At 45.0% G+C, this 18,500-nt stretch overlaps 1 protein-coding gene across 9 annotated transcripts in view; it reads left to right on the top strand.

The window, feature by feature from the left end:
* LTBP1 (latent transforming growth factor beta binding protein 1) overlaps nucleotides 1-18,500 on the top strand; it is a 365,380-nt gene that overhangs the window by 86,770 nt on the left and 260,110 nt on the right. The gene's annotated exons all lie outside the window — the stretch shown is intronic.

Genomic DNA, 18,500 nt, shown 5'->3' on the forward strand with positions numbered 1-18,500 from the left:
CATGCTGCTCAGTTGTCTTCTTGAGGGAGAATGTAGAGTGTGAGTGACAGAAAAGTTAGCCTCCATCAGTAGGCCGTGTAGAACAGCGACAGGTGAGAATGTTCGCAAAGAAGCTAAGATAACATGGGGCCAGGACAGTCTGAAGTGGAATTTCCTGAGATGGTTTATGACTGATGATAAAATACGTGTAGAGCAGAAAAAGGCTTAGTTGGGTAAATGTACAAAGCTTGTGAAAATGTAAGGTGTAAGGTAAGCCAACGACTGTTGTTTTTATCACCAGGTAGCTTGAGTTCGTCTTGGGCTGTTGAACAAATGATGCCAGTGGTGAACTTGATTCGTTCTCTTAGACTTACTGTAGTTCTGTGAACTGTGAACTTTTGTCAGAAACGGAAGCTGAATATCCTGATTTGCCTTATCGCACAGCAGTTTGATGGCCTAGTAGTGCCAAACATTTTGTTTTTATTTGCAAAAAAAAAAATTTAAGGCCAGGGTCAAGATGAACTGCCTTTAGCTACTATTACTGAACACTGAATGGCTTTGTACAGCAGCTCTTGCTGTAGACTTGATAACGAATTCAACATTAAAACTTAATACTGAAGTAGTCACTTAGATGGTAACTAATACTGTTTGAATCACTAGTAATGTCAAGCCACCTTGCATACTTCCTGTGCTATCAAAAGTTAAAACAAGAAATGAGATCTCTGTTCCTAAACCAATTTATACCTGAATATAATTTCTTAGCTTAACCTAAGTACTACTAGTATTTAGACCTTAATGCAAGTATACATTTCCATGGAAATGTCCATGTTTCAAAATCCATAGCTGTGCAAACAACGAGTATCTACACAATTTTAGCTGGAAGTGGAGGATCTTCAATATAATGACATGCTAAAAGAAGAATATCAAGAGAAGCTTTGAACAGAATTTTTTAAATGCTCCCCAAGTAATGGATATGCTTAATTAAAATCTTGCTCATGGATATCAGTATTTAGTATTACCTATTTGTGTGAAAAGGCATTTCGTAAATGAACTAATGCGAAATTGCATTACAGATCAGCCTTAACAGATTAACATTTGCAATTGACTTTGATGATAGGGAATATTGACTTTTGAACTCCAGTTAAGAAAATTGTCACATGCTCCCCCCTCCCCCCACCCCATAGAATGCCATTCTTCACATTGGAAGCTTGTTTTACAGGTAATTGTATCATTATTATGCTTTGAATTTTGTTAGTTTCATGGGAAGTTTTCATTTGTTCTTTGAGTACCTATATAAATATCCTTGATATGACTTCTTTGCCTACAATACTTAGTCTGTACAGGTCCTCAACTGAAAATGTTTGCTAACCTCTGACTTACATCAGTGCTCACTTATTGTGAGTCTCCCTATTCAGGGAATGAAAGCTTTTGTGTCCTGGTAAAGGTCTATGTGAAAAACCATTAGTGGTGAAGGAAATCGTTTGGGGCCGAGGTTATTTTGCTCTAGAAGTTATAGTCACCTAACGTTTACTTTTGTTCTTAAATTGTGTTAAGCTGTCTAGAAGAAGGCCGGGCACACAACAAGACAGGCGACCCCTCTCTGTGTACTTGCTAGGTGCCCCTACCGCCCCGAGAGGTTGGCCCCACTCAGGGCCTGGCTTCTGAGAGCTTGGACTGAGGACGGGGAGGACGCTGCTGGTTCTCTGCCCCGATACCTCCCTCCAGCCCCACCCCTGCCTGTACCTTTTCCTTCTCCTATTCATGGCAGACTTACCATCGTTCTTCAGCCCCTGAGGTCCCAGCTTCTACAGATAAGCTACTCTTGCCATTCCCTCTGGGCAGTCCCTTTTGGTTTGGAGGACAGTGTGGTCTCTCAGGAAGGCAGAGGAAAGTCAGAGCTGCCTGTCCCAGAATTCTTGCTGTTTCCTAAGGTTTCCCTGGGAGGAGAGGGAAGAGAGGTGGCAGTAACCCAGCTGCCCCTGAAACCCATGTTGAGAGAGAGAGTGTGTGTGTGTGTGCACATAGGCACATGCACACAGTCTGGACAGCCTGGGTCAGGATTATTCTCAAGCCTCATAGCTTGGGGCACCTGTAGCCCAGACACGTGCTTACAGACCAGGGTTCAGCTCATAAAGCAAACAGGTATAGAGAGGAAGAATGACACAGTGCAGTTCAGCGTTTGCCTCTCTTTCCCCCTTTCCTGTCCACAGATGACTGCTGCTGTTAATATTGTGTGCAGTCTGGATTTCTCTGGGTCCTCTGATGGAGAGCTTCTGACTTAGCCTGTCAGACACTACTCTCCAAAATGCTGGAAACAGCTCACATTCCAAAGGAAGATCTTTGAGAAGATTTGATCTATTGATCGTGTTGAGAACTGAGCATACATGGCATGTGGGAAGTGACTCACTGATGTGACTTCACCACTGCCCCTATTTTAAACTTCTTACGGGGAGAGCATACCCCAGTTCTGACGAAGACCTGCAGCCAGGGCCGGGCCTGCCTGTGACTCAGGGGTGTGTCACGTTCTCTCTGGCGGAGACCTGCGTTCTCAGCACCATTCGTCATGGTCCCGGCAAGAAACCTTTTGGAGAGGTGTTTGGTAGGCTTCATTTTTTTTTTCCCCAGCTGCCCACAGAAAACAAACTCAGAAATACCCATTTGGGTTTTTTTTTCCCTTTGAAAAGCATGCTGGAAGAGTTTGTCATTTCCCCGTCTGGAGTTGTGTGTTGCTGTCCTGCCAAGGGCAGTTTGCTTAGGCCTGTGGCAGGGTAACTGTGGACCTAATGAAGGGTAAAATAAACCGGGGCAGCGTGCCCATCGGGGAGGGTGAAATCCCTTAGCCGGTGTGAGGTGGAGGCTGGCGAGCCTCGGCCAGTGGCCACAGGCCCTCACTTTAAGTGTGGCTGGGATTTACTTGAAGACGTCCTTTACGTGATGCCTGCCCAGTTACTCACTTAAGTGGATGCGTCTTTACTGTTCATTGGTTCTGTGCCAAGAGAACGCCTCAACTTGCTAGCCCACACGGGGAACTTCCCAGCCCACACTGGGAACTTGCCCAAAGCCTGAGGACCACACTCGATTTACCAGAAGCGGAGGCTTGATTCCGTTCTTCGGTTTCTTCATCCATCTTGCGGAAGAGGCATGTTCTAACAGCCTCCCTCACTTCTGATTTATAGATCTGTACGGGCAGTTCCTTGAAGGCAGGGCTGTCGCCTTCCTCCTGTGTTTCTCCACAGTGTTTGGCTCAGAGCAGACCCCAGTGCGCAAGGCAGCGGGGGGTAGGGGGTGGGGTGGGGGAATCACGGCTGTGTAGTGGTCAGAACCACAGGGTGGCCCGTAGCTGTAAGATCTTGGTCCAGACAACTCCTTTCTCTGGGCATCCCCTGATCATCTAATTTCTCACTGAATGGGAGATTCTGTAAATCAGCAGTCCTTACCCTCACTGTGTATCAAAAACACCTGGGACTTCACTGTTTCAATGCACCTGAGGGGGTCCTGCCCCCAAGGTGGGTTCATCAGGTCTAGGCAGAGCCTGAGGCATGAAGATGTTTTCAGTTTCTTATGGCCAGGGTGGAGGGTCACTGCCCGTGGTCCCTCCTGTCCCTTACTAATAAATTTAAACACTAACTAGAGAGGTGATCACAGCAAAGACTGAATACTTAAAGATACTTCAAATGAGGCATGTTAACATGTCCTAAGTTGGACCTTTGTGTGGGGTTTTAAAATACTGAAAAAGTAGTGAGGTGAAATAAAAACTAAATTTTTTTTGCCTTAGTAGAAACATCAGAGAAAAGAATTATTTTGTGTCCTTGTATGTGGAGCATCACGTTCTGAGTACAATGGAAGGCCTCTGAGGCCAGGGGACAGGGACAGTGGGACTAAGGCTTAGGGACAGTAACAGAAGAGGTGGCAGAGGGGTAACTGAGCATGCGGTTGGAGTTCTTGATTTTTCCAAAGGTTGCTGGCGTGATGATCGTTTTAATACTTTTTCAAACCACTGCTGAGTTAGACCCTGTGGAGTATTTCTGTGCAACCTAATAAAATTCTGTTTAATGCTATGTGTGTTGTATCCTATCGTGGGCTAGGCTCTGTGCTGGAGGCTGGAGGTTCTCAAATGAGAAATAGGGGAGAGAGACTAATGAAGTTGTTACAATACAATCTGCTAAGCACCGTGGTAGGTGAGTATGGAGGAATAACGTACTCTAGGGAGTGGGGAGTGATCAGGGCAGACTTCAGAGGAGAAGTGAGGCCTAAGTAGTTTTGAAGCCTGAATAGGAGTTCACACAGCAGCCTAGGGCAGATGAGTGTGTAAGGTAGAGGAAAGAGGGTGCCGGGGTGCCCAGGGACAGAAGCATGACACAGCAAGCTGAGCCTGGAGGACTACAAGTGTTCCTTGACTGTGAAAGCGAGGAGCGTTAGGAGAGCAAGCTCATTACCAAGGACTCTGAGTTCCAGACTCAGGGATTTGGTATTCGCATTGTATCTTAGACCTTTGCAGTGTTTTAAGCAGGAGAGAGGCATAGTCAGATCTGCTGTTCAGAGAGGTCACAGTGACTGAGGGGACTATAATGTGAGAGGTCAGGCTTTAGATGCAGAGAGAGGCATATCTGGGAAAGAGACCCTGTGGTCTTGAACTAAGGCAGTGGCCCGCTCAAGTCACTGGTAAAGATTGGTCACAGAATGTAGAGAGAAGGGGAGAGGGAAGGGTAAAGGGCAAATGTTAGATGTCTGGCTTGGATAATAAGTGGAAGCTTTCGACAGCATTGGATGTATGCATTACGGGAGTACAACGTTTTGTAGAGGAGATATTGGCTGTGGAGGTTGAAGAGCTGTGTGGACCTTCAGGCAAATTTAATTTGTAGGCATTTGAGTAGTTCTGGAGAGGGGTCAGTGCTCAAGACAGAAATTCAGGAGTTATTGATGCAAAGTTAATAGCGCTGAAAACAATAAAATTGTACATTTAGAGAGTGGGGTAAAAAGAGAAATACTGAATCTGCGTTAGTTATCTATTGCTGTGTAACAGAGTTCATCCCTTGTGACGTGCAGCCATTGTCTAGTGACTTAAAACAAAAAGCACATATTATCTCAGTTTTCTTGGTTGAGATTCCCCATGCAGCTGATCTGGGGGCCTCTTTGAAGATCTTGTAAGGCTGGAGCCAAGCTGTTGGTTGGCATTGTGGTCCCATCAGCAGGACCAACGGGGGTAGGAGGGAGGATCTACTTCCAAGGTCATTCCACTGGTTTTGGGTAGGTCTTGTTTTTATTTCTTTTCTTTTTTCATTGAATTTATTGGGGTGACATTGATTAATAAAACAATAGAGGTTTCAGGTGTACAATTCTATGGTACATCATCTGTATAGGGTGTTGTGTGTTCACCACCCTGAGTCAAGTCTCTTTCCCTCACCATTTATCCCTCCATACCCTCTTCTCCCTTCCCCCACCGCCTCTCCCCAAGGACTTGTTTCCCTGCTGGCTGTTGGCTGAAGGCCTCACTCATCTCATTACCTGAGCCTCTTCATGCCGCATCTCACAGCCTGGTAGGTAGCTGATTTCCCTTTGGAATAAGCAAGAGCTTGGGCAAGATAGAAGCCAGTCTTTTTGTAACCTAACCTCACAATCAGAGTGACATGCTATTACTTTTGTGATATTCACTAGAAATGAATTACTTGTTCTGCCTCACACTCATGTGGCAGGGATTGATTACATAGGATCTGCTCCTGGCCTGTGTGGCTCAGTTTGTGGGAGCACTGTCCTGTAACTGAAGGGTTGTAGGTTCGACTCCTGGTCAGGGCACATACATGGTGGGCTGCTGGTTTGGTCTGTGGTCTGAATGTGTACAGTCCCTGGCGTGTGTGGCAGACAGCCAATTGATGCTTCTCTCTCACTTTGATGTTTCTCTCTCCGTCTTCCTCTCTCCCTCCCCCTCTCTCTAAAAAGCAATGAAAAAATGTCCTCAGGTAAGAATAAAAAAAAAAGATCCAAACCACAAAGAGGTGGGGATCGTTGAGGGCCACTTTAGAGGTTGCCTAACATAGCATCTAAGAAGTGAGCTGTTGAATGGATCTTGTGAAGAATCAGAAGGGTGTGGTTCCACCAGCTAACGGAAAGAGGAAAGAATTCAAGTACAGGATATGGTAACAAACTCATAATCTCAGGGGCTTAAAAATAACATAGATTTGTTTTTGCTCATGCAGCTATCCATTGCAGGTTGCTTTGGGACATATGCAACATAATCACTCCTGGGTCATGTCCATCTAGGTCATGTAGGGATTCTTCATGTCAGTTTTACTGGGGGGACCTAAGCTGACAGTTTGTGAAATTTTCACTTTCTGAAACATCGCTCATTGCCATGGCAGAGGGAAAAGTTATGGGGAACCATGCGTTAGATCTCAGAACTTTTGCTGGTGTTGCTTCCTTTCACATGTCATTGCTGAAATAATGTCATATGGCCTGCCTCCCCTCAAAGCACTGCGGTCCTGTATTGTGGTTCAAGAATGGCCATTCTGAGACATTTGGTGATCAGCACCAATGAGAACCCCAGGGGGAGTAGCCAGTGGCACCACCCTCCGCAGAGAGGGCAACGTGACTCCTGGACATCGTGTTGGGATTGGCAATGACGTGGTCCATGTTGGTCATGGCCAAAGCAGTGGTTGTGGGGACAGAAGGGAGATCCTGACTGCAGTGGGGTGGGGTGTGAATCAAAGACGAGGAAGTGGAGAGAGCTGGGAGGAAGAAATTGTAGAAATTGCTTTACCTGGCAGAAGGGAAGCTCTGATCACTAGTCTTTCCTCATTCTTTTTTATTGAACCATTGACTGGTGTCAGGGTGGGATTTTTTCATTGTGTATCTGATACTGGTCAGCAGCTTCTTCCTCGTGCTCTGATGATCATCTCAGACGTGACCACTAGGGGTGGGCTTCATTTTATGTGCCTGTTCCGTGTGGACTTTAAGCAAGAAACCCCTCTTTTTGATAGGTTTCCTGTTGTGCCAAACAAAGTCAGTGTATTAGGAGAGCTGCCTCACTTTTTGAAGAAACTTACTTTACATTTTTTTAATGTTGCTTTCTTATTAACTGTTTTTTTTGAAGTTTGGAAATAAGTAAATCTGATTCAGTCTCCAAATTAGCTCTGAGGCATCAGCTTTCCATTTTTTTGCTGAGTTCAGTCAGTTTCTTGGGCAAGCTATGTGAAAGTACTTGGTAAACTGTAAAGTAATATACAGATACGTTGTGTTGTCATGTCTTCCATTCATGTTTGGTGGCCGAGAAGTAAGTAACACAGTGCACATTTCATTCCTATCGTGAGCTAATAATGGTCTGAAGTCCAGATGCAGATGATCTGAACTGGGTAATTGAGACATCGATGGTGTTTGACTTCGTAGAATTTGGGAAAGTAGATTTAACATTACATATGTTGTCTGTAACTGAATATTTAAATGAGTTGGTACTTCATTAACAGCTAGGGATTGACAGAGAGTAGGCAGGGCTGCAAACCAGATCTGATTTGCTCAAGGGCAACAGAGATCACATGGAGGGTTAGCAACAGGGGAGTGGGAGGAGGAAAGAGGTGGAAAAGGTACAGAGAATAAGTAGCATAGACAGTAGGGAGAAAATAGACAGGGGGAGGGCAGGAATAGTATGGGAAATGTAGAAGCTAAAGAACTTATGACACATGGACATGAACTAAAGGGGGGAATGTGGGTGGGAGGGGGTAGGCAGCGCAGGGTGGAGGGGAGTGAAGGGGGGAATGGGACAACTATAATAGCATAATCAATAAAATATATTTTAAAAATACATATAATTTTTTTTTGGCTACCACTTTGTTCTCACAAGTCTTCCGTTTCTTTTTGTGGCACTTCTTCCTCCAGAAGCTTCAGCTGGTTCAGCTACTTCCTGTAGGCCCCTTACTCGGTGGAGATCCAGTAAGCGTTGGCACTTCTGACCCAGATAAAAAGGAATGATGTCCTGGTGGTAGAATTTCAGTAACAGGTGGGGGCTGGAGAGGGCTGACTTTTGAGCAACCGTGAAATCTCTTCAACACCTGCAATTCTATCTTCTTAGGAAGCTGACCTCACACAGAACGGCTTAGCCTGTCAAGGAAACATTAGCTTTGTTTCAAACACTGTGACTTATTCCCATGTTACAGGTTTGCGGTGACCTGTGGCTAATTGAGATTTGATAAATGTGAATGATTACAACAATATTTGGGGAACACATCTTTCCAAAAAGAAATATGTATTAGGTGTACATTTTGGTTTCTCACTATGTAATTTGGCATTGTGATTTTTAAACTTCAAAATTGGAAATGTAGTAAAGGTTTTAGTATGATTTAAAATAATTATTCTGAGATATCTGAAAAAACATAAAACAAAAAAACCCACTTGTTTGTTGGTCCTATCAAGGAATTTGAAAGCATTTAGCTGTATGTTCTGTGGGATTTATATTTCTGAAAAATTCCTTCACACCTTCTTGGCAAGATGCAAGAATATAGGCTGTAAAATCGTACCATTCAAATGGCCTAATGTGTGTTTGAACCAACTTCTAACTTTGAAGTTAGCCAGCTGCCCGTTAACCATTGTACCTGTTTTACTGGGTGTTGTGGTTTTTTTTTTCAGTGTGGGTTATTAAATTTAATACTGTGAGCAAATGATATAATTCATACTTCTTAGATTATGATGGTAATCTGATAAAAGTCATTTCCAGGCGCTTTAAAGTGAAATGCTTTAGCAGGCAAATCTTTCTAAGGGTTGTTTTTCCTGGTTCATGTGAGTGTGCTTACTTTTCTAGGCGTTGGGCCTTTTTTTTTTCAGGTTATTCTGTGTGTTATTCAGTGTTTGAATTAATGGCAAGCGTAGTTAGCAACCGCGGCTTTCTGATTTCCTGGTAATAAATTAAAACCTCTTTGGGTTGTGGAAGTGAATCGTGGTTCTCTGTGCCAGCATGCCACCAGTGAAAAAACAGAATGTCAAGGCAGTGGTTGGGGTTGTGTACATTTTGACAGTGAGTTGTTGGGAGAGATTTGTGTCTCCACTCCTCTGCCAGTGGAGATAAACCGACGGGACTAAGCAGGTGGTACTGCTCCCTGCCACCCAGGAAGGGTAAGCTGTGAATTTCAAAGTGGACGTGGTTAGCCGCAACTGGGCTATGATCACATGGCCAAGGTGGATGGCCTGCAGGAGCTTCCCAAACCCACGGCCATGGGGCAGTTCTACCCACTTGGAAAGCAGCTGTGTTGCTAATGTTCTCTGCGTGAGCTCAGCTTTACTGGTAAGCCAAAGAATAGCTGAGGGTGATTCAGAGCTCCTTCCATGTGCTCATTTGCTTTTGGGAAGGCATTATTCTTATCTAAAAACAGAAACTCTCAAAGATAATGTTGCTTAAAAAAATCCTGTTGAAATTATAACCAGGTAATAACAGGTAAATCATGGTCTTTCTTGAACCTGATGACTTTTTGGTGGATGTGGGCAGTGAGGCAGTTGGGTACAGTTCACAACAAAGGGAACGTGGCAGGAGGTGAAGCTACGGATCCTTTGTTGTGTGGTTTGAGGTCGAGTTGCCTGCAGGATGTTGGTCCAGGTGGAGATGCCCAGGATGCAGTTGTAAATATATGGAGTGTGGAAGGACATCACATCTAGATGCAAGTATGTTAGAGACATTTCTAGGGAACTGAGTCCTTGAGGTGGTTCCGACAGCTCACTCGTGATGAAGTGTGATAACACTGTTGTAACACCACACACTTGGTGTGAATCACATCAATAATGTTATTAAGTGATAGTAAGTGCCGGGAACACGTTTTCTCTTAAGGAAATGGAAAAGGCCGTGTTAACCTCACAGTATTGTGCAGGGCAGAGCCAACAGAATTTGAGCGAGGCAGCCATCCGCTTCCCCACAGGCCTGCAGACCGCAATCTTGAAGCAATTAGACCTTGCCTGAAATTAACCATGCTGTGAGAGAGGACACATGATACTGGTCACATGACAGAAGGCCGTGTGAGAGCCAAGCTCATTCTGGTTACGTGTGTCTTTACTGTGAGACCCATAATTGTGGGAATAGTGATTTGAAACAAAATTGGGGAGCTATAAATACTCTTTTATGTGGGCAAATATTTGTTTGTTTATTTACTTATCTGAGGATATGTTTTTTAATTTGAGAGACAGAGAGAGAGAGAGAGAAACAGAAACATTTATTGGTTGCCTCTCTTACGAGTCCCAACCGGGGATCAAACCCGCAGCCTTGGTATGTGACGGGTCTGGGGTTGAAACGGCAACCTTTGGGTCATGGAGCGACACTCCGGCCAACTGAGCCACCTGGCCCCATGGATGATTATTTTAAATTCAAAGTGGAATAACACAATAGGGTCATTTATAATTTAATCTGATTTTATAGTCACAATTTAACCAAAGCTGAGTTTGAGTTAATTTTAATGAAATTCTTAAGATATGTTTATTTTTGAAATAAATTGAAGACTAGTCAGTCACTACACTGGACTACATGTAATACAGTCCGTTCAGCCGGGCGAGTATTTTTGCCCTACTAGTACTGAGATAGGATAATCATGTTTTCATTTCACCTGTTATTTTTGTCTCCTCTTTTGCCATTTGCATATTCTGACTGATGTTATTTAATGTTATTTATTTATTCAGCAACATTAATTGAGCACTTACTTTGTGTCAGGGGCAGGAGATACACAGATGCGTAAGTGAGGGTGTTTGTCCTCAGGGGTGGAACATTCCAGCGGAGAACATGGAAGGGCAGACTAGACTGTCAGGACAGTGGGGTGGGTGCTGTGACGGCGATGCTCCCGTCAGCGTGAGAACACCGATGCTGGGGAGGCAGCTTTCTACGGGGTTCCAGTCGTGTTGTGCCCACACAGCAAAACCAGCAGGCTGGCAGATGGTGACTCCTCTAATCACACCGATCCTGCATCTTAAATCGGGCAGTGTGGAGAATGAATGCGGAGCTAATGTGATCAGGAACTACAACAGTAACAGAAAGGCTGTGTGTGAGATTCGTGGTGGCCATCCAGTAGCAGTCCAGTCTTTCCCCCCAGGTGATAAAATCTGGACCTTGACAGTGAAACTTGTGAGAGGACTAGAAATACGTCATAGTATGAACACTGACTTGTAGGTGAGGGATCTGTTTTTTGAAATAACCAATTGCACTCTGCCTTCTGGCCAGCATTTCCCTCTCAGTTCCTGCCTTGGCTTCCTCTGAAAGGCAGCTGGGCTATGCTAGACCCATGGCACCCCCTAGAGCCTGTCACCAGGACAGTGCCGCCGGCAACCTCTTCCCTGTCACCACTTTTCTTGCTCCTTAGAAAGCTTCTCTGTTTTTCTTTTGCTTAACTACTTGCAGTGCAGTTAATTCCCCAGCAGACTGCCCTTTTTTTCCAGATGGTTCTTCTTATACTACTGTTCTTTCTGACCTGCTACCCTTTCTTTCTGTATTGCCAATGTTGACCCAAAAAGCCCTTAATCATGACTCGTGATGATAACAGTAATACGTGTTTTGCTTTGTCGAGAAGGCAGACCATGTTTTGAAGTAGAACTGATGTCCTCACTTGTTTAAGCCCTTGAAAAATTCCAGAAGTTCTCTTTCAATTCGACATGTCTTTCTCATTGTCCATTGTTTACTTAAATCAAAGCTCTTCTTCTTATGACTTCTGTGTTCAAGATAAAGACTCTAACTTACTTCTGTTGTTTTTATATAGAATCTCTTAAAAGCATACATTTATATGATCACATATTGCGTTTTATATATATATGTATACATACATACACACAGACACACTTTCTATGAAAAGAGTGTTTTGTAGCAAATAACTGACATAGAACTTAACCCTTGAAAGTGGTTGGTTCTTTTTATTAATTTATTCTTTTCTTTTCTTTCTTCCTTCAGTGATGGTTACTGAGGCACACTATATGCGTACTAATATCTTGGCTGAAAAATATATGCTCTGTGCATAAAGAGTTTGTCCCAGGATAAAGCTTACATGTGGGTATTCACACGCAGGTACTTCATACACTTTATACATGCATATGCATACAGATATACTGAGCTAGGACTGCAGGGTAGGAGGATCAACATGTGGGAAGAGCATGCGACATGGAAGGAACACTGTGGCCAAATGCACTAGGGTAGGAAATCTCAGTCTATGATGGCAAAAGTCCAGCTGTGGGCGCAAGCTTTAGAACATAAACACCTACCACGCTTCCAGGCTACTTTGGCAAGACAAGGAACATAAGGATCTAGCTTGAATGGGGAGGAAGGAAGAGGGGTATACCAGGAGAAAAAATGTTGGTTCATGTTTCAAAATATTATGCGCCCTCCACACTTCCTCCGTCCCCAGTCCAGTGGGTCTTACTTGAAAACAGTCTTAGGTAGCAACTTGAGCGGTCTAGACTCCACAGGGGAGGTAATAGGTAGCCTGGAGTGACGCAGGAGCAGGGCTGTGCTTGGGGACGACTCGCCTGACAGCAGTGGGAAGTGGGGCAGAGGGAAGGGCCTGGACTCAGGGAGGCTGCTTCAGACTCGGGAGGCCCGTCGGGGTCTCTGCAGGTGCGCAGGGCGGTCGGTGCCCCCCTGTGCCTTCCTGATGTGAAACACAGCCGGGTCCTGTGGGCCTCACCCAAGGCCGCAGCCATAAGAACATTGAAAAAGTTGTATTAACTAACTCTTATCTTTATGTGACCTTAAGGCAGGACTGGCCATATTGCAGAACCATTTGAATGGGAAACTTTAGAGTCAAGAAACAATCAGTCACTGAAAAAGGAAGTTCAAGAAGGTCATTTATGGAGGAAATTGTCTTTTTTTTTTTCATGACCTCCTGATGCACTGTAAAATGGAGGCGGCTGAAATTCCTAATGGTTCATTGACCTGAGAGGATATTCGATCCCCTTCCAGAGGAAGGCCCCCCTGATAGGTAACAGTTCATTACCTTGAGTAGGCTTTGCTGAGTGTTAATTAAATTTGCATTACAGGTGGAAGAATCTGAGGTCTGGAAAGGCTTTCTCATTCCATTCAAAGGGCAAGAGCGGCAGATCTCCAAGGCTGCCTTTGTGACTCTTCAGAAAACAGACAAAGGAGGCTTTCAGAGGATAAAGAAACATGAACATTTTATGGGTGAAACTTGATGACCCTGTGTTTGTGACACATATATGTATCAGATTTTTTTCTGTGGGCCCAGATAGGCATTTGTGCATCTGAATTCGCAGCTGAGTTCAATTACCCAAGTCGTTCGGATAGACCTCTGCAGGGGGAGGCAGGGAGGCAAGGCTTTGAAGTTGCAGGAGCAGGGAAGGTGCGGCCAGCAGGGCCACCAGCCAGCGTGGCGGAGGTTCCGTCTGCATCCCCATTGTCTCGGTAGCAGTTTGTGCCTGGGCTGCTGGTGGATCTGGGTCATAGTTCTGATCTGGCTTTAGGAAACTCTGTTGGATAGCCTGCAAGCAAAGCAGATAAAAAACAACCTTGTTCAGAAGGGCATCACATAAAATATAAGGGTCCCCATTGCTGGAAGCCTAACTTACTGCGTCCTACTCTCTGGAGGCGGCCTCCATGGGTGAGAGTTTCCTGTTTATTCCTGTGAAACATCTTTGCCCAGAGAGGCACTCTTCTTTTTAAGACACACGAATTTTCTCTTTTCCCGTCCAAGTGGTACCACCCAACACACGCGACCCTACTGCTCACCTTTGCCAGTGGCGCCCTCCGGTGCCTTGTTCCATGGATTAGTCAGCCCCCTCAGCCCTGCCCACAGCTGCCGGTGTCCCAGCATGTGTTCCTCCAGGCCTCTGTGACAAACACCTCAACTGCCCCTGGTTTCCAGCTTCTGGTGGGTCGAATGGTGGCCCTCCGGAAGATGGGTTCATGCCCTCATCCCCGCAACCTGGGAATGTGACCTTAGTTGGAAAGTCTTTGCAGATGCAGTGAATTTAAGGATCTTCGGATGAGAGTATCCTGGGTTTTCTACATGGACCCTAAATCCAGCCACAAGGGCCCAGATGACAGAAGAGCTGTCTCTCGGGTCCCTTCCCAGGGCAGCGGCTCTGCGTCCACAAACCCCTGTCCTGCATCTTCTCCTGCCTGTGTTCTGCCGACTCTCCTCCTGCCCTTTTTGGGCCTTATCTCTAAAAACTGCCTCTTCTCTCTCACCAGCAGCATCATATCTATCCTCTGGCTCCCCTTCTTCACCCCAAACAGGATGCAGTGTGAGGAAGAGAGAGTGGGGCAGGGCAGGGCAGGGCAGCTCCAGCTTTCCCTCCAAAGTGAAAGGATGCACCTCGGGGGTGCGGAGGCGGACCCCCCCAGAGGGAGCCCCAGCTGCAGCGCTTCTGCCTCCGAGTCCGCCTCGGAGTCGGCTCCATCGCACAAGTAGATGCCACTCTTGTAAACGAGTGTGTGATTCATAGTTCTGCAAAGCCGCGTTTGAGTTACTACACGAATGCTTTAAATACCTGAGTTTTTGCACCGAGTCCACGATTAAGATGGATGCCGTGAACCAGGGGCCGGCTGCCTTTTTCCTGTAAAGCGCCAGACGGTAGATATTTTCGGCTTCGCAGGCCGCGTGTTTCCGTGGCAGCTATTGAACTCGGCCGCCTGTGTGTGGTGCGAACACGCAGGAATGCACGTGGCTGTGCTCCAGCATGGCTTTGTTCGTGGTCTCTGAAAAAAAAAATAAAAAAAGACGGACTAGGACAAGACACAGGGAGAGGCAGCGAAGGCTCCACGGAGACAGGCAGAGAGGGGAGCGAGGCAGCTGGGAGCCAGGGGCGCAGGGGCGCTGGAGGAAGCGAGGGAGGACTCCCCCCGGGAGCCTTTGCAGGGAGCGCGGCCCTGCTGACGGTGGGAGATAGGTCGAGCCTGGTCCCAGTGGTTATAGTGACATGCTGTGGGCCTGGACCGCTCTTACAGGTGACCTTGATGTCCGTGTGGTTTGTTCTCCTTCCTCTCTTCATTCTGACTAGGGAACAGAGGGCTCAGCGGTGAAACTTCTGGGCGGTACAGCACATCAGGCTTTCTGTAAACTGAATGGTGTAATCATTTGGTTGATTTCTATTTTTAGTAAGTTATCTGCACAGCCTTTATTGGTGTTAAATTTATTAGAAGCATTGAGGACAGTGTATTGACTGTTTGGCAAAGGAAAATGGAGTAACGTGGTGGTTGCTTTTCCTTTTTTCTCCTGTGTATGTGTGTGTGTGTGTGTGTGTGTGTGTGAGAGAGAGAGAGAGAGAGAGAGAGAGAGAGAGAGAGAGAGAGTCCCCGTCTTGTGGGTGTTCCTGTTGTGTTTCCGCGGCTGCAGGTGTACACAGGCACGGGCTGGCCTGGCACTTCACCACAGACATGCGTCTCAGAGGCTCCTTTGGTGTCTCCGACTGCTGTCTTACCAGGTTCTGGACGTACAGGCTACTCGACAGTCTTCCTTATGCTCTCTCTGTTTGCCTTTGCTTGCTCTTCCACTCTTAACATTTTCAAAGTCCTTCTAGAATGATGGCTTCATTTATCCAGATGGTATTAAAGAATAGGTTACATCTTCTATTTTAAGGTAAGGGTATAGAGGTCACGTATAGAAATCTCTGATTCTCTTCCTGTAGATCATTTACCACCCTCACCCTGGGCCCTGCCCCCAACCTCAAGCCCGGGAGGAAGGAGGATGCAAGTGATGGAGTGTCTTCAACTGTCTTCCAGAAAGTGGCTACAGATAGAAGGCATTTTGTGTACAAAATGCCAATAGAGTTTATCCAAACAGAATTTATTTTGCCTTAATTATTTATGTCTATTTGCTTTATTGGCAGAAATTGAAATTAGTTTATAAGTATTACCAAAATGTCCTGATTACTGTTTTAAGAAATAAGAGAATGTCAAAAATGAGATGTGACTTGTGGGCAGAAAGTATGGTGAAGGGGTGCAGATTTGTCTGGTGCACAGAAAATGCTATTATATATAGTTACAATGAATTAGAATTTTTTGGTGCTAAAAGAGTAAACTTCATTCTTTAGGCATTCACTTTGGCAGAATTCCTGGATAGTATGAAGTACATAAAGTATAAAAGGATTTTAAAAAAATATTTTATTTATTTATTTTTAGAGAGGGAAGGGAGGGAGAAAGAGAGAAACATCAATGTGTGGTTGCTGGGGGCCGTGGCCTGCAACCCAGCCATGTGCCCTGACTGGGAATTGAACCTGTGATGCTTTGGTTTGCAGCCCGCGCTCAATCCACTGAGCTACGCCAGCCAGGTGTATAAAAATTTTTATGAGTTGGGTACTTGAAGTGGTTACCTTCAGTGTAAGGAATAATACAGTAGAAATTTCTTGTTAAATATTAAAAGTGCATTCCTGGGGATTTTTTTTTTAACCTTAAAAAAAATCCTTGCCCAAGGATGTTTACTGATTTTAGAGAGAGAGGAAGGGAGAGAAAAACATCCATGTGAGAGAGAAACATCGATTGGTTGCCTCCCATATGTGCCCTCATCAGGGACTGAACCCGCAACCTACATTTGTGCCCTGACTGGGGATTGAAACAGCAACCTTTTGTGTACGGGGTGATGCTCTACCCAACTGAGCCACCTGGCCAGGGCTGGAGATCAGTTGGGAAGTGGAAAATACTAAGGCAGACTCTTCATTTGCCTGTGCCGATGCCTTCATGTGTTGCATTCTGTTTGGAAGGAGCTCACTAAGACTTATGTGTGGAATCTAAAAAAACAACAAACTAAAATAAACAAACCAAACAGAAATAAACTCACAGATGACAGGAGAACAAACTGATGGTTGGCAGCTGGGCGGTGTTTCAGGGCCTGGGTGAAGAGGTGAGGGGATTAAGAAGCACAAATTGGTAGTTGCAAAGTAGTCATGGGGATGTAAACTACAACATAGGAAATATAGTCAATAACACTGTAGTAACTTGGTATAGTGTCAGATGGGTACTAAACTTGTTGGGAGGGTCACTTTGTAAGTTACATGAATGTCTAGCCACTTACACCTAAAATTAATATAATATTGAATGTCAACTATAACTGAAAAATTTAAAAAACAACAAAGATATTAACTCCATGCATTAGTTTTGTTCATTGCTGAATCCCTTATCCCAGAACAGTGCAGGGTAGAAACTTAATGTGTCTGTTGAGTAAGTTAATGACTGGGTATATAAAAGTGGCTAGAAATAACGGTAAGTCTTTATTTGTGACAGATTAAGTAAAACTCTAAATAAGAGGGGACTTTTATGCTTCTTGGATACGAATGTGTCAATGAAAATAATACATCACTCAAAAATGCACTCTACAGGTATGCCAAGATGGGCAACGCTTGGGCATCAGAGCTGGAGAGACTGCTCTGGCTGTGTCTAATGGGGACAAGGTATGGTCGTGAGACTGGAGACGGTGTACGGACAACACCCAGCACAATCTCATTTACTTAAAAGCAGCCTAGAGCCATGACTTCCTGTTCTCTTTAGTGCGTTTCAGGTAAAATGAACAGGGAAACAGTTATGCCTTAAGTTGGGGTTCTCAACCGGGGTGGCGTTGTCCCCAAAGGACTTTTGGCGATGTCTGGAAACATGACTGGTTGTCAGGGCTTCGGCGGGTGTTACTGGTGTCTGTGGACAGAGGCCAGGGCTGGTGCTCAACATCCTCCACTGCACGGGACAAGCCCCACAGCAAAGAATTCGCCCACACCGAGCAGCAGTCAGGCTGAGGCTGAGGCACCCTGTCCTGGTCGGTCATGAAAGTGCAACGTCAAAGCAGTGAGCAAAATACAAAGTGTGCGTCCCTGTATCTTACATGGAGCAACACAGTATTCTAATACTTATGGGTAAAGTCTGTTAATATGTAGCAAACAAAATTTTTTTTTCAATTTTTGATACTTTGGGTCCTGGCCTAATTTAGTTTCCTTAGTTTCTGTCAATATCAGGGGTTCCTTTCATCAAAATATTTATATATCTTAACAAGTTATGCACCTTCCAAACACTAGAGTAAGCATATACCTGAGCTCAGCAGACACTGTTATTCAAGATGATTACAATCACCACAGAAGACTGGAACAAGTAAGTTATTACTAGTTTGACTGAAATACATTTGATCATCTTGTCAATGTTGATAGACATGAAACTTGTTCTCTGCTTCCTACGCACTTAACAGCCTACGTTCTAAATTTGATAATTTTTTTTACATTAATCTAAGATTTCTGTTTCCTGTGAAAGAGTTTTGTGGATTTCTGAGGAGAAGAAGGTTGGGAAATTTGGGTAATTCCATTGTTTCATTTGCTTTTTCATTCAGAAATTGCACAATGCATTGTGTTTGAATAATTGCATGAAAAGGAAGAGACTTTGAAGGCATTCTTTGTTTATTGTTGTTGGCTTGAAAGCTGACCCTGCTTCCTGGGCATTTCGTGATGCATCAGCCACTCACTCGGTGGGAGACCAGAGTTGCCCTGGTGATCTGGTGTTTCCCCAGAGGGGTTCTGACGTGTGCCGTTTGTTTTCATGCTTGCAACATTGTGCTCCATTCCTGGGTACTGTCTGGGGTGTCATTGGCCTC

This window comes from Phyllostomus discolor, chromosome 6 (assembly GCF_004126475.2).
Source record: "Phyllostomus discolor isolate MPI-MPIP mPhyDis1 chromosome 6, mPhyDis1.pri.v3, whole genome shotgun sequence".
In the NCBI taxonomy this organism is placed as follows: Eukaryota; Metazoa; Chordata; class Mammalia; order Chiroptera; family Phyllostomidae; genus Phyllostomus; species Phyllostomus discolor.